This window comes from Amphiura filiformis, unplaced genomic scaffold (assembly GCF_039555335.1).
Source record: "Amphiura filiformis unplaced genomic scaffold, Afil_fr2py scaffold_325, whole genome shotgun sequence".
Taxonomy (NCBI): Eukaryota; Metazoa; Echinodermata; class Ophiuroidea; order Amphilepidida; family Amphiuridae; genus Amphiura; species Amphiura filiformis.
In genome coordinates, this window is record NW_027305789.1 from 14,802 (window position 1) to 29,602 (window position 14,801).

The window sequence follows — 14,801 nt, forward strand, 5'->3', positions numbered from 1 at the left end:
TTGAGGTATTGTGGGCTGCTCTTTGGAATAATAATCAGAAAGAGTGGCGAATTATAGCTTAAATTAAAGTGTAAAGCCTGTGCATGAATTTGAATCACTAAAAAGTCGCATTTTATAATTATCGAGAAAATAGGTCCGCGTATTACAAGCTGGGCAGAAACAGGTTTACAGTCTTGAGAGCATGTCAGAAACAGTGAGGGCGCTGTTTAGTGGATCCTACCGGGAAAACGAGGTGGAAGACTACCCATACATTGAAACATATGTTAAACTTTCATCGATTTGCAATCGACTGGTTATCATTAAATTTCTCAGAAAGCGCCGAAAAGGCCTCAAAACGAGCACAGAAAACCGGTGTTTTTACACGTATTTCAATGGGACGATTATTTAGTGGTGTGCGCCCTTCGAAGGGCTAGGAGTAAAACCGTGCTTTTCAGAGATTCAGCCAAAATTGAAATCGGCTTTTGATTAAATTGCAGTTTTTCGATTTAAATAGATAGTTTATATGTTAGTGAATGTATTTAATGCGTTTAAGATGCAAGTCGCGTTAAGATTATTCCCTCAGAGGCCTTCAAAGTTCAAGAAATTGCCACAAATTACTCAAATTGTGTGAAAACGAGATTTCTTGGATTTTAAGCAATTTGGGCTTAAGGTGACAAATCGGTGCGTGCCTTTTAAAGCTGCAAAATCTTCGTTTTTTTATGGGTGGGGGGGGGTGATTGTTACAAATCATTAACAGTAGACCCTTGCAATTGTGAAAGGTAATTTACTCTCATTTAAAACCGAATTTTATCAGATTGATGGTCAAAAACTATCTTGAGAATTGGAATTTAATGCAAATATAGAAGAGTAAGCATGAATGGTCAAAATGTTGAAAATTTGCCTATTTTCGGAATCCACCATATAACTTTGAAGGGCATTTCTCTTGAAGTGAATGTCACAGAGCAATTCTGTTTCGAGCGTTTTACTCAAAACATTTTATATTTTAAGAAAAAGATAAAAAAGAATTAAATTTTATGAACATCAGAAACCCTTGAAGGAGCACACCACTAAATCAATGCGCCATTTGTGCAACCCTACTGAGTTCCGGTAAAATACAGAAAGTTTTTGAGGTATTGTGGGCTGCTCTTTGGAATAATAATCAGAAAGAGTGGCGAATTATAGCTTAAATTAAAGTGTAAAGCCTGTGCATGAATTTGAATCACTAAAAAGTCGCATTTTTATAATTATCGAGAAAATAGGTCCGCGTATTACAAGCTGGGCAGAAACAGGTTTACAGTCTTGAGAGCATGTCAGAAACAGTGAGGGCGCTGTTTAGTGGATCCTACCGGGAAAACGAGGTGGAAGACTACCCATACATTGAAACATATGTTAAACTTTCATCGATTTGCAATCGACTGGTTATCATTAAATTTCTCAGAAAGCGCCGAAAAGGCCTCAAAACGAGCACAGAAAACCGGTGTTTTTACACGTATTTCAATGGGACGATTATTTAGTGGTGTGCGCCCTTCGAAGGGCTAGGAGTAAAACCGTGCTTTTCAGAGATTCAGCCAAAATTGAAATCGGCTTTTGATTAAATTGCAGTTTTTCGATTTAAATAGATAGTTTATATGTTAGTGAATGTATTTAATGCGTTTAAGATGCAAGTCGCGTTAAGATTATTCCCTCAGAGGCCTTCAAAGTTCAAGAAATTGCCACAAATTACTCAAATTGTGTGAAAACGAGATTTCTTGGATTTTAAGCAATTTGGGCTTAAGGTGACAAATCGGTGCGTGCCTTTTAAAGCTGCAAAATCTTCGTTTTTTATGGGTGGGGGGGTGATTGTTACAAATCATTAACAGTAGACCCTTGCAATTGTGAAAGGTAATTTACTCTCATTTAAAACCGAATTTTATCAGAATAAAAAAAAAAAACTATCTTGAGAATTGGAATTTAATGCAAATATAGAAGAGTAAGCATGAATGGTCAAAATGTTGAAAATTTGCCTATTTTCGGAATCCACCATATAACTCTGAAGGGGCATTTCTCTTGAACTGAATGTCACAGAGCAATTCTGTTTCGAGCGTTTTACTGAAAACATTTTATATTTTAAGAAAAAAGATAAAAGAATTAAATTTTATGAACATCAGAAACCCTTGAAGGAGCACACCACTAAATCAATGCGCCATTTGTGCAACCCTACTGAGTTCCGGTAAAATACAGAAAGTTTTTGAGGTATTGTGGGCTGCTCTTTGGAATAATAATCAGAAAGAGTGGCGAATTATAGCTTAAATTAAAGTGTAAAGCCTGTGCATGAATTTGAATCACTAAAAAGTCGCATTTTATAATTATCGAGAAAATAGGTCCGCGTATTACAAGCTGGGCAGAAACAGGTTTACAGTCTTGAGAGCATGTCAGAACAGTGAGGGCGCTGTTAGTGGATCCTACCGGGAAAACGAGGTGGAAGACTACCCATACATTGAAACATATGTTAAACTTTCATCGATTTGCAATCGACTGGTTATCATTAAATTTCTCAGAAAGCGCCGAAAAGGCCTCAAAACGAGCACAGAAAACCGGTGTTTTTACACGTATTTCAATGGGACGATTATTTAGTGGTGTGCGCCCTTCGAAGGGCTAGGAGTAAAACCGTGCTTTTCAGAGATTCAGCCAAAATTGAAATCGGCTTTTGATTAAATTGCAGTTTTTCGATTTAAATAGATAGTTTATATGTTAGTGAATGTATTTAATGCGTTTAAGATGCAAGTCGCGTTAAGATTATTCCCTCAGAGGCCTTCAAAGTTCAAGAAATTGCCACAAATTACTCAAATTGTGTGAAAACGAGATTTCTTGGATTTTAAGCAATTTGGGCTTAAGGTGACAAATCGGTGCGTGCCTTTTAAAGCTGCAAAATCTTCGTTTTTTATATGGGTGGGGGGGTGATTGTTACAAATCATTAACAGTAGACCCTTGCAATTGTGAAAGGTAATTTACTCTCATTTAAAACCGAATTTTATCAGATTGATGGTCAAAAACTATCTTGAGAATTGGAATTTAATGCAAATATAGAAGAGTAAGCATGAATGGTCAAAATGTTGAAAATTTGCCTATTTTCGAATCCACCATATAACTTTGAAGGGCATTTCTCTTGAACTGAATGTCACAGAGCAATTCTGTTTCGAGCGTTTTACTCAAAACATTTTATATTTTAAGAAAAAAGATAAAAGAATTAAATTTTATGAACATCAGAAACCCTTGAAGGGAGCACACCACTAAATCAATGCGCCATTTGTGCAACCCTACTGAGTTCCGGTAAAATACAGAAAGTTTTTGAGGTATTGTGGGCTGCTCTTTGGAATAATAATCAGAAAGAGTGGCGAATTATAGCTTAAATTAAAGTGTAAAGCCTGTGCATGAATTTGAATCACTAAAAAGTCGCATTTTATAATTATCGAGAAAATAGGTCCGCGTATTACAAGCTGGGCAGAAACAGGTTTACAGTCTTGAGAGCATGTCAGAAACAGTGAGGGCGCTGTTTAGTGGATCCTACCGGGAAAACGAGGTGGAAGACTACCCATACATTGAAACATATGTTAAACTTTCATCGATTTGCAATCGACTGGTTATCATTAAATTTCTCAGAAAGCGCCGAAAAGGCCTCAAAACGAGCACAGAAAACCGGTGTTTTTACACGTATTTCAATGGGACGATTATTTAGTGGTGTGCGCCCTTCGAAGGGCTAGGAGTAAAACCGTGCTTTTCAGAGATTCAGCCAAAATTGAAATCGGCTTTTGATTAAATTGCAGTTTTTTCGATTTAAATAGATAGTTTATATGTTAGTGAATGTATTTAATGCGTTTAAGATGCAAGTCGCGTTAAGATTATTCCCTCAGAGGCCTTCAAAGTTCAAGAAATTGCCACAAATTACTCAAATTGTGTGAAAACGAGATTTCTTGGATTTTAAGCAATTTGGGCTTAAGGTGACAAATCGGTGCGTGCCTTTTAAAGCTGCAAAATCTTCGTTTTTTATGGGTGGGGGGATGATTGTTACAAATCATTAACAGTAGACCCTTGCAATTGTGAAAGGTAATTTACTCTCATTTAAAACCGAATTTTATCAGATTGATGGTCAAAAACTATCTTGAGAATTGGAATTTAATGCAAATATAGAAGAGTAAGCATGAATGGTCAAAATGTTGAAAATTTGCCTATTTTCGGAATCCACCATATAACTTTGAAGGGCATTTCTCTTGAACTGAATGTCACAGAGCAATTCTGTTTCGAGCGTTTTACTCAAAACATTTTATATTTTAAGAAAAAAGATAAAAGAATTAAATTTTATGAACATCAGAAACCCTTGAAGGGAGCACACCACTAAATCAATGCGCCATTTGTGCAACCCTACTGAGTTCCGGTAAAATACAGAAAGTTTTGAGGTATTGTGGGCTGCTCTTTGGAATAATAATCAGAAAGAGTGGCGACTTATAGCTTAAATTAAAGTGTAAAGCCTGTGCATGAATTTGAATCACTAAAAAGTCGCATTTTATAATTATCGAGAAAATAGGTCCGCGTATTACAAGCTGGGCAGAAACAGGTTTACAGTCTTGAGAGCATGTCAGAAACAGTGAGGGCGCTGTTTAGTGGATCCTACCGGGAAAACGAGGTGGAAGACTACCCATACATTGAAACATATGTTAAACTTTCATCGATTTGCAATCGACTGGTTATCATTAAATTTCTCAGAAAGCGCCGAAAAGGCCTCAAAACGAGCACAGAAAACCGGTGTTTTTACACGTATTTCAATGGGACGATTATTTAGTGGTGTGCGCCCTTCGAAGGGCTAGGAGTAAAACCGTGCTTTTCAGAGATTCAGCCAAAATTGAAATCGGCTTTTGATTAAATTGCAGTTTTTTCGATTTAAATAGATAGTTTATATGTTAGTGAATGTATTTAATGCGTTTAAGATGCAAGTCGCGTTAAGATTATTCCCTCAGAGGCCTTCAAAGTTCAAGAAATTGCCACAAATTACTCAAATTGTGTGAAAACGAGATTTCTTGGATTTTAAGCAATTTGGGCTTAAGGTGACAAATCGGTGCGTGCCTTTTAAAGCTGCAAAATCTTCGTTTTTTTATGGGTGGGGGGGGGGTGATTGTTACAAATCATTAACAGTAGACCCTTGCAATTGTGAAAGGTAATTTACTCTCATTTAAAACCGAATTTTATCAGATTGATGGTCAAAAACTATCTTGAGAATTGGAATTTAATGCAAATATAGAAGAGTAAGCATGAATGGTCAAAATGTTGAAAATTTGCCTATTTTCGGAATCCACCATATAACTTTGAAGGGCATTTCTCTTGAACTGAATGTCACAGAGCAATTCTGTTTCGAGCGTTTTACTCAAAACATTTTATATTTTAAGAAAAAAAAAAAGAATTAAATTTTATGAACATCAGAAACCCTTGAAGGAGCACACCACTAAATCAATGCGCCATTTGTGCAACCCTACTGAGTTCCGGTAAAATACAGAAAGTTTTTGAGGTATTGTGGGCTGCTCTTTGGAATAATAATCAGAAAGAGTGGCGAATTATAGCTTAAATTAAAGTGTAAAGCCTGTGCATGAATTTGGATCACTAAAAAGTCGCATTTTTATAATTATCGAGAAAATAGGTCCGCGTATTACAAGCTGGGCAGAAACAGGTTTACAGTCTTGAGAGCATGTCAGAAACAGTGAGGGCGCTGTTTAGTGGATCCTACCGGGAAAACGAGGTGGAAGACTACCCATACATTGAAACATATGTTAAACTTTCATCGATTTGCAATCGACTGGTTATCATTAAATTTCTCAGAAAGCGCCGAAAAGGCCTCAAAACGAGCACAGAAAACCGGTGTTTTTACACGTATTTCAATGGGACGATTATTTAGTGGTGTGCGCCCTTCGAAGGGCTAGGAGTAAAACCGTGCTTTTCAGAGATTCAGCCAAAATTGAAATCGGCTTTTGATTAAATTGCAGTTTTTTCGATTTAAATAGATAGTTTATATGTTAGTGAATGTATTTAATGCGTTTAAGATGCAAGTCGCGTTAAGATTATTCCCTCAGAGGCCTTCAAAGTTCAAGAAATTGCCACAAATTACTCAAATTGTGTGAAAACGAGATTTCTTGGATTTTAAGCAATTTGGGCTTAAGGTGACAAATCGGTGCGTGCCTTTTAAAGCTGCAAAATCTTCGTTTTTTATGGGTGGGGGGGGTGATTGTTACAAATCATTAACAGTAGACCCTTGCAATTGTGAAAGGTAATTTACTCTCATTTAAAACCGAATTTTATCAGATTGATGGTCAAAAACTATCTTGAGAATTGGAATTTAATGCAAATATAGAAGAGTAAGCATGAATGGTCAAAATGTTGAAAATTTGCCTATTTTCGGAATCCACCATATAAATTTGAAGGGCATTTCTCTTGAACTGAATGTCACAGAGCAATTCTGTTTCGAGCGTTTTACTCAAAACATTTTATATTTTAAGAAAAAAGATAAAAGAATTAAATTTTATGAACATCAGAAACCCTTGAAGGGAGCACACCACTAAATCAATGCGCCATTTGTGCAACCCTACTGAGTTCCGGTAAAATACAGAAAGTTTTTGAGGTATTGTGGGCTGCTCTTTGGAATAATAATCAGAAAGAGTGGCGAATTATAGCTTAAATTAAAGTGTAAAGCCTGTGCATGAATTTGAAAAACTAACCAAGTCGCATTTTTATAATTATCGAGAAAATAGGTCCGCGTATTACAAGCTGGGCAGAAACAGGTTTACAGTCTTGAGAGCATGTCAGAAACAGTGAGGGCGCTGTTTAGTGGATCCTACCGGGAAAACGAGGTGGAAGACTACCCATACATTGAAACATATGTTAAACTTTCATCGATTTGCAATCGACTGGTTATCATTAAATTTCTCAGAAAGCGCCGAAAAGGCCTCAAAACGAGCACAGAAAACCGGTGTTTTTACACGTATTTCAATGGGACGATTATTTAGTGGTGTGCGCCCTTCGAAGGGCTAGGAGTAAAACCGTGCTTTTCAGAGATTCAGCCAAAATTGAAATCGGCTTTTGATTAAATTGCAGTTTTTTCGATTTAAATAGATAGTTTATATGTTAGTGAATGTATTTAATGCGTTTAAGATGCAAGTCGCGTTAAGATTATTCCCTCAGAGGCCTTCAAAGTTCAAGAAATTGCCACAAATTACTCAAATTGTGTGAAAACGAGATTTCTTGGATTTTAAGCAATTTGGGCTTAAGGTGACAAATCGGTGCGTGCCTTTTAAAGCTGCAAAATCTTCGTTTTTTATGGGTGGGGGGGTGATTGTTACAAATCATTAACAGTAGACCCTTGCAATTGTGAAAGGTAATTTACTCTCATTTAAAACCGAATTTTATCAGATTGATGGTCAAAAACTATCTTGAGAATTGGAATTTAATGCAAATATAGAAGAGTAAGCATGAATGGTCAAAATGTTGAAAATTTGCCTATTTTCGGAATCCACCATATAACTTTGAAGGGGCATTTCTCTTGAACTGAATGTCACAGAGCAATTCTGTTTCGAGCGTTTTACTCAAAACATTTTATATTTTAAGAAAAAAGATAAAAGAATTAAATTTTATGAACATCAGAAACCCTTGAAGGGGGCACACCACTAAATCAATGCGCCATTTGTGCAACCCTACTGAGTTCCGGTAAAATACAGAAAGTTTTTGAGGTATTGTGGGCTGCTCTTTGGAATAATAATCAGAAAGAGTGGCGAATTATAGCTTAAATTAAAGTGTAAAGCCTGTGCATGAATTTGAATCACTAAAAAGTCGCATTTTATAATTATCGAGAAAATAGGTCCGCGTATTACAAGCTGGGCAGAAACAGGTTTACAGTCTTGAGAGCATGTCAGAAACAGTGAGGGCGCTGTTTAGTGGATCCTACCGGGAAAACGAGGTGGAAGACTACCCATACATTGAAACATATGTTAAACTTTCATCGATTTGCAATCGACTGGTTATCATTAAATTTCTCAGAAAGCGCCGAAAAGGCCTCAAAACGAGCACAGAAAACCGGTGTTTTTACACGTATTTCAATGGGACGATTATTTAGTGGTGTGCGCCCTTCGAAGGGCTAGGAGTAAAACCGTGCTTTTCAGAGATTCAGCCAAAATTGAAATCGGCTTTTGATTAAATTGCAGTTTTTCGATTTAAATAGATAGTTTATATGTTAGTGAATGTATTTAATGCGTTTAAGATGCAAGTCGCGTTAAGATTATTCCCTCAGAGGCCTTCAAAGTTCAAGAAATTGCCACAAATTACTCAAATTGTGTGAAAACGAGATTTCTTGGATTTTAAGCAATTTGGGCTTAAGGTGACAAATCGGTGCGTGCCTTTTAAAGCTGCAAAATCTTCGTTTTTTATGGGTGGGGGGGTGATTGTTACAAATCATTAACAGTAGACCCTTGCAATTGTGAAAGGTAATTTACTCTCATTTAAAACCGAATTTTATCAGATTGATGGTCAAAAACTATCTTGAGAATTGGAATTTAATGCAAATATAGAAGAGTAAGCATGAATGGTCAAAATGTTGAATATTCGCCTATTTTCGGTATCCACCATATAACTTTGAAGGGCATTTCTCTTGAACTGAATGTCACAGAGCAATTCTGTTTCGAGCGTTTTACTCAAAACATTTTATATTTTAAGAAAAAGATAAAAGAATTAAATTTTATGAACATCAGAAACCCTTGAAGGGAGCACACCACTAAATCAATGCGCCATTTGTGCAACCCTACTGAGTTCCGGTAAAATACAGAAAGTTTTTGAGGTATTGTGGGCTGCTCTTTGGAATAATAATCAGAAAGAGTGGCGAATTATAGCTTAAATTAAAGTGTAAAGCCTGTGCATGAATTTGAATCACTAAAAAGTCGCATTTTATAATTATCGAGAAAATAGGTCCGCGTATTACAAGCTGGGCAGAAACAGGTTTACAGTCTTGAGAGCATGTCAGAAACAGTGAGGGCGCTGTTTAGTGGATCCTACCGGGAAAACGAGGTGGAAGACTACCCATACATTGAAACATATGTTAAACTTTCATCGATTTGCAATCGACTGGTTATCATTAAATTTCTCAGAAAGCGCCGAAAAGGCCTCAAAACGAGCACAGAAAACCGGTGTTTTTACACGTATTTCAATGGGACGATTATTTAGTGGTGTGCGCCCTTCGAAGGGCTAGGAGTAAAACCGTGCTTTTCAGAGATTCAGCCAAAATTGAAATCGGCTTTTGATTAAATTGCAGTTTTTTCGATTTAAATAGATAGTTTATATGTTAGTGAATGTATTTAATGCGTTTAAGATGCAAGTCGCGTTAAGATTATTCCCTCAGAGGCCTTCAAAGTTCAAGAAATTGCCACAAATTACTCAAATTGTGTGAAAACGAGATTTCTTGGATTTTAAGCAATTTGGGCTTAAGGTGACAAATCGGTGCGTGCCTTTTAAAGCTGCAAAATCTTCGTTTTTTATGGGTGGGGGGGGTGATTGTTACAAATCATTAACAGTAGACCCTTGCAATTGTGAAAGGTAATTTACTCTCATTTAAAACCGAATTTTATCAGATTGATGGTCAAAAACTATCTTGAGAATTGGAATTTAATGCAAATATAGAAGAGTAAGCATGAATGGTCAAAATGTTGAAAATTTGCCTATTTTCGGAATCCACCATATAACTTTGAAGGGCATTTCTCTTGAACTGAATGTCACAGAGCAATTCTGGTTCGAGCGTTTTACTCAAAACATTTTATATGTTAAGAAAAAAGATAAAAGAATTAAATTTTATGAACATCAGAAACCCTTGAAGGAGCACACCACTAAATCAATGCGCCATTTGTGCAACCCTACTGAGTTCCGGTAAAATACAGAAAGTTTTTGAGGTATTGTGGGCTGCTCTTTGGAATAATAATCAGAAAGAGTGGCGAATTATAGCTTAAATTAAAGTGTAAAGCCTGTGCATGAATTTGAATCACTAAAAAGTCGCATTTTTATAATTATCGAGAAAATAGGTCCGCGTATTACAAGCTGGGCAGAAACAGGTTTACAGTCTTGAGAGCATGTCAGAAACAGTGAGGGCGCTGTTTAGTGGATCCTACCGGGAAAACGAGGTGGAAGACTACCCATACATTGAAACATATGTTAAACTTTCATCGATTTGCAATCGACTGGTTATCATTAAATTTCTCAGAAAGCGCCGAAAAGGCCTCAAAACGAGCACAGAAAACCGGTGTTTTTACACGTATTTCAATGGGACGATTATTTAGTGGTGTGCGCCCTTCGAAGGGCTAGGAGTAAAACCGTGCTTTTCAGAGATTCAGCCAAAATTGAAATCGGCTTTTGATTAAATTGCAGTTTTTCGATTTAAATAGATAGTTTATATGTTAGTGAATGTATTTAATGCGTTTAAGATGCAAGTCGCGTTAAGATTATTCCCTCAGAGGCCTTCAAAGTTCAAGAAATTGCCACAAATTACTCAAATTGTGTGAAAACGAGATTTCTTGGATTTTAAGCAATTTGGGCTTAAGGTGACAAATCGGTGCGTGCCTTTTAAAGCTGCAAAATCTTCGTTTTTTATGGGTGGGGGGGGTGATTGTTACAAATCATTAACAGTAGACCCTTGCAATTGTGAAAGGTAATTTACTCTCATTTAAAACCGAATTTTATCAGATTGATGGTCAAAAACTATCTTGAGAATTGGAATTTAATGCAAATATAGAAGAGTAAGCATGAATGGTCAAAATGTTGAAAATTTGCCTATTTTCGGAATCCACCATATAACTTTGAAGGAGCATTTCTCTTGAACTGAATGTCACAGAGCAATTCTGTTTCGAGCGTTTTACTCAAAACATTTTATATTTTAAGAAAAAAGATAAAAGAATTAAATTTTATGAACATCAGAAACCCTTGAATTCAAGGGAGCACACCACTAAATCAATGCGCCATTTGTGCAACCCTACTGAGTTCCGGTAAAATACAGAAAGTTTTTGAGGTATTGTGGGCTGCTCTTTGGAATAATAATCAGAAAGAGTGGCGAATTATAGCTTAAATTAAAGTGTAAAGCCTGTGCATGAATTTGAATCACTAAAAAGTCGCATTTTTATAATTATCGAGAAAATAGGTCCGCGTATTACAAGCTGGGCAGAAACAGGTTTACAGTCTTGAGAGCATGTCAGAAACAGTGAGGGCGCTGTTTAGTGGATCCTACCGGGAAAACGAGGTGGAAGACTACCCATACATTGAAACATATGTTAAACTTTCATCGATTTGCAATCGACTGGTTATCATTAAATTTCTCAGAAAGCGCCGAAAAGGCCTCAAAACGAGCACAGAAAACCGGTGTTTTTACACGTATTTCAATGGGACGATTATTTAGTGGTGTGCGCCCTTCGAAGGGCTAGGAGTAAAACCGTGCTTTTCAGAGATTCAGCCAAAATTGAAATCGGCTTTTGATTAAATTGCAGTTTTTCGATTTAAATAGATAGTTTATATGTTAGTGAATGTATTTAATGCGTTTAAGATGCAAGTCGCGTTAAGATTATTCCCTCAGAGGCCTTCAAAGTTCAAGAAATTGCCACAAATTACTCAAATTGTGTGAAAACGAGATTTCTTGGATTTTAAGCAATTTGGGCTTAAGGTGACAAATCGGTGCGTGCCTTTTAAAGCTGCAAAATCTTCGTTTTTTATGGGTGGGGGGGTGATTGTTACAAATCATTAACAGTAGACCCTTGCAATTGTGAAAGGTAATTTACTCTCATTTAAAACCGAATTTTATCAGATTGATGGTCAAAAACTATCTTGAGAATTGGAATTTAATGCAAATATAGAAGAGTAAGCATGAATGGTCAAAATGTTGAAAATTTGCCTATTTTCGAATCCACCATATAACTTTGAAGGGCATTTCTCTTGAACTGAATGTCACAGAGCAATTCTGTTTCGAGCGTTTTACTCAAAACATTTTATATTTTAAGAAAAAGATAAAAGAATTAAATTTTATGAACATCAGAAACCCTTGAAGGGAGCACACCACTAAATCAATGCGCCATTTGTGCAACCCTACTGAGTTCCGGTAAAATACAGAAAGTTTTTGAGGTATTGTGGGCTGCTCTTTGGAATAATAATCAGAAAGAGTGGCGAATTATAGCTTAAATTAAAGTGTAAAGCCTGTGCATGAATTTGAATCACTAAAAAGTCGCATTTTATAATTATCGAGAAAATAGGTCCGCGTATTACAAGCTGGGCAGAAACAGGTTTACAGTCTTGAGAGCATGTCAGAAACAGTGAGGGCGCTGTTTAGTGGATCCTACCGGGAAAACGAGGTGGAAGACTACCCATACATTGAAACATATGTTAAACTTTCATCGATTTGCAATCGACTGGTTATCATTAAATTTCTCAGAAAGCGCCGAAAAGGCCTCAAAACGAGCACAGAAAACCGGTGTTTTTACACGTATTTCAATGGGACGATTATTTAGTGGTGTGCGCCCTTCGAAGGGCTAGGAGTAAAACCGTGCTTTTCAGAGATTCAGCCAAAATTGAAATCGGCTTTTGATTAAATTGCAGTTTTTTCGATTTAAATAGATAGTTTATATGTTAGTGAATGTATTTAATGCGTTTAAGATGCAAGTCGCGTTAAGATTATTCCCTCAGAGGCCTTCAAAGTTCAAGAAATTGCCACAAATTACTCAAATTGTGTGAAAACGAGATTTCTTGGATTTTAAGCAATTTGGGCTTAAGGTGACAAATCGGTGCGTGCCTTTTAAAGCTGCAAAATCTTCGTTTTTTTATGGGTGGGGGGGGGGGGTGATTGTTACAAATCATTAACAGTAGACCCTTGCAATTGTGAAAGGTAATTTACTCTCATTTAAAACCGAATTTTATCAGATTGATGGTCAAAAACTATCTTGAGAATTGGAATTTAATGCAAATATAGAAGAGTAAGCATGAATGGTCAAAATGTTGAAAATTTGCCTATTTTCGGAATCCACCATATAACTTTGAAGGGCATTTCTCTTGAACTGAATGTCACAGAGCAATTCTGTTTCGAGCGTTTTACTCAAAACATTTTATATTTTAAGAAAAAAGATAAAAGAATTAAATTTTATGAACATCAGAAACCCTTGAAGGGAGCACACCACTAAATCAATGCGCCATTTGTGCAACCCTACTGAGTTCCGGTAAAATACAGAAAGTTTTTGAGGTATTGTGGGCTGCTCTTTGGAATAATAATCAGAAAGAGTGGCGAATTATAGCTTAAATTAAAGTGTAAAGCCTGTGCATGAATTTGCAAAAAAAAAAAGTCGCATTTTTATAATTATCGAGAAAATAGGTCCGCGTATTACAAGCTGGGCAGAAACAGGTTTACAGTCTTGAGAGCATGTCAGAAACAGTGAGGGCGCTGTTTAGTGGATCCTACCGGGAAAACGAGGTGGAAGACTACCCATACATTGAAACATATGTTAAACTTTCATCGATTTGCAATCGACTGGTTATCATTAAATTTCTCAGAAAGCGCCGAAAAGGCCTCAAAACGAGCACAGAAAACCGGTGTTTTTACACGTATTTCAATGGGACGATTATTTAGTGGTGTGCGCCCTTCGAAGGGCTAGGAGTAAAACCGTGCTTTTCAGAGATTCAGCCAAAATTGAAATCGGCTTTTGATTAAATTGCAGTTTTTCGATTTAAATAGATAGTTTATATGTTAGTGCAGGTATTTAATGCGTTTAAGATGCAAGTCGCGTTAAGATTATTCCCTCAGAGGCCTTCAAAGTTCAAGAAATTGCCACAAATTACTCAAATTGTGTGAAAACGAGATTTCTTGGATTTTAAGCAATTTGGGCTTAAGGTGACAAATCGGTGCGTGCCTTTTAAAGCTGCAAAATCTTCGTTTTTTATGGGTGGGGGGGTGATTGTTACAAATCATTAACAGTAGACCCTTGCAATTGTGAAAGGTAATTTACTCTCATTTAAAACCGAATTTTATCAGATTGATGGTCAAAAACTATCTTGAGAATTGGAATTTAATGCAAATATAGAAGAGTAAGCATGAATGGTCAAAATGTTGAAAATTTGCCTATTTTCGGAATCCACCATATAACTTTGAAGGGGCATTTCTCTTCAACTGAATGTCACAGAGCAATTCTGTTTCGAGCGTTTTACTCAAAACATTTTATATTTTAAGAAAAAGATAAAAGAATTAAATTTTATGAACATCAGAAACCCTTGAAGGAGCACACCACTAAATCAATGCGCCATTTGTGCAACCCTACTGAGTTCCGGTAAAATACAGAAAGTTTTTGAGGTATTGTGGGCTGCTCTTTGGAATAATAATCAGAAAGAGTGGCGAATTATAGCTTAAATTAAAGTGTAAAGCCTGTGCATGAATTTGAATCACTAAAAAAAAGTCGCATTTTTATAATTATCGAGAAAATAGGTCCGCGTATTACAAGCTGGGCAGAAACAGGTTTACAGTCTTGAGAGCATGTCAGAAACAGTGAGGGCGCTGTTTAGTGGATCCTACCGGGAAAACGAGGTGGAAGACTACCCATACATTGAAACATATGTTAAACTTTCATCGATTTGCAATCGACTGGTTATCATTAAATTTCTCAGAAAGCGCCGAAAAGGCCTCAAAACGAGCACAGAAAACCGGTGTTTTTACACGTATTTCAATGGGACGATTATTTAGTGGTGTGCGCCCTTCGAAGGGCTAGGAGTAAAACCGTGCTTTTCAGAGATTCAGCCAAAATTGAAATCGG